Source organism: Columba livia, chromosome 28 (assembly GCF_036013475.1).
Source record: "Columba livia isolate bColLiv1 breed racing homer chromosome 28, bColLiv1.pat.W.v2, whole genome shotgun sequence".
Lineage (NCBI taxonomy): Eukaryota > Metazoa > Chordata > Aves > Columbiformes > Columbidae > Columba > Columba livia.
Genome location: NC_088629.1, coordinates 1987546 through 1987747, shown reverse-complemented (window position 1 = coordinate 1987747; position 202 = coordinate 1987546).

Sequence of the window (202 nt, the reverse complement as noted above, 5' to 3'; positions counted from 1 at the left end):
CTGCCGGCCCGGCGGACTGCCGGGGGAAAGGGACCTGCTGGAGAGGGGCCAGCGCGGAGACACGAGTGAGCCCAGAGCCCCAGAGTGTGAGGGGTTGGAGGGCCCTGGAAAGCCCATCCAGTGCAATCCCCCCGGAGCAGGAACACCCAGATGAGGTTACACAGGAAGGTGTCCAGGCGGGTTGGAATGTCTGCACAGAAGG